Consider the following 1,728-nt stretch of genomic DNA (forward strand, 5'->3'; position numbering starts at 1 on the left):
GAATAGAGTAAAAAATCATTCATTTTGCAGTTTAAAATGTACTCTAATACTTGTTTGATAATAAATTTGTCCTGTTTCCATAGATCTGATATATTTCTTGGTCTATGGATTTATCTATAGTGTCACCCTTTATGTCTAAATCTTGTACCTATTTTGATCTCATTTTGGTATAGGGTATGAGAGGTTCATCTATACCTAGTTTTTGCTGTACTATTTTTCAGCATCCCAAAAAATTTTGTGAAATAGTGAGTCCTTTTTTATGACTATAAATTAGAGAAAATTTATTAAGCTGCATCAATGAAAGGGAATTCGATGCCAGAAGTTCTTCCAAACTGATGATTTCACAGGGATAGGGAAAACAGGGCAGAGATTCTTGATCTGGGGTCTGTGGACTTTTAAAAACTATTTTGATAAACATTTCTTTACAAAAAGTCTTCACCCTATTGCCAAAAGTGTCTAAGACTTATGAAATAGGTCTAAGGACACCTGGAATAAGGATTCCTTTTTTGGTGAAGAAACTTCCATAACCAGTGTGGGTCACCATGTCTTCTAGTTGCCAAAATCACCTGGCAGTTAGTGGCTTGCCTAGGGTCTCAAAGTTAACTTGTATTAGCGGGAGGGCCTGAATCCAGGTCTCCTGGGGCAAAGACACATGAGAAGAGACATTCAGGTGTTTCCAGAATTTCTTTAAAGGGGCCAAGACTCGTGCAGAACCAACTCTAGGTAATGTTCCATGATGCACACCCAAGGCTTTGTTCATGGTGCTGGGGGGGAGGGCAGAAGTTCCTGAGGAGAAGCTGGAGTCTGACGCCTGCTCCTTGCTTCAACTACACTAGACAAGGCAGGAAGAACTTGCCCCAGTAGAGTCCCTTATGGGTCAGGTCATAAGGGCTCACCACCTTCCTCATCCCCAGCATGTTGTCAGTGATAATACGCTCAAAGGTCCAGGGGTTCTGGTTTTCGAGCTCCCTCTCCCTTTGCTCCTTGTACATCTTTTCCAGAGACTCCACTCACAGGCTTGGCTGGGAAGGGCAGCTTGTGTGCCACTTGCTTGAGGAAGGGTTCCACCTCGCCGAACTCACGGTGGCTCCCCACCTCCACAATAAGGTGGCCGGTCTTTACTGCTGTCATATAGTGGTCAATGGCATCTTTGCCACCCCCCATGTGCTGGCCCATACCTTTGTGGGTGATGGGCTTATAAGGGCCTGGCACACGCCAGATGGCAAACATGTTCTTGGTGTCCAAGGCACAGTTGATTGTCAGGCGCATCATTTCAAAATGGCCCCAGTGGAGATAACCACCACCCAGTACCAGGATTCCAAAGTTGCCCTCTGTGAAGTCAGTGGCTTCAGTGGATGGCCCCTGGATGGCATTCAAGTCCTTCGGTTCCTGCCTCATCTTTGGCACCTGTGGCATCTGATCAATAAACTTGAGATTGGGCTTATTGGGAATAGAAATCCCTTCATAGGTGGGCACTGGGAGGAAGGTCTTCATGCTAGCTCTGAGAAGTGGGGCAACCCCAGGGCCTGAAGGGCACATGCCCAGGGCTGGGGAGCCACCGCCACATGCTTGCAAGCCCGGGGCCGCCGGGGCTGGAATACACCGCCACTTCTCAGGGTGCTGCCATGACAGACCCAAAATAGTGAGTTCTTATCCCAGAAGCTGATGTCTTTGGGTTTATCAAGTATCAGATTGCAGCAGTCACATACTGCAGTTTCTTTTGAACCT

The 1,728-nt window shown here is 46.6% G+C and overlaps 1 pseudogene; it reads right to left on the reverse strand.

Annotated features, from left to right (window-relative positions):
* Window positions 1-827: 827 nt before the first annotated feature.
* Window positions 828-1,494, reverse strand: LOC141492678 (large ribosomal subunit protein uL16m pseudogene; annotated as a pseudogene).
* Window positions 1,495-1,728: the final 234 nt, after the last annotated feature.

The sequence above is a fragment of the Macrotis lagotis genome, chromosome 1, assembly GCF_037893015.1.
Source record: "Macrotis lagotis isolate mMagLag1 chromosome 1, bilby.v1.9.chrom.fasta, whole genome shotgun sequence".
NCBI classification, from domain to species: Eukaryota; Metazoa; Chordata; class Mammalia; order Peramelemorphia; family Peramelidae; genus Macrotis; species Macrotis lagotis.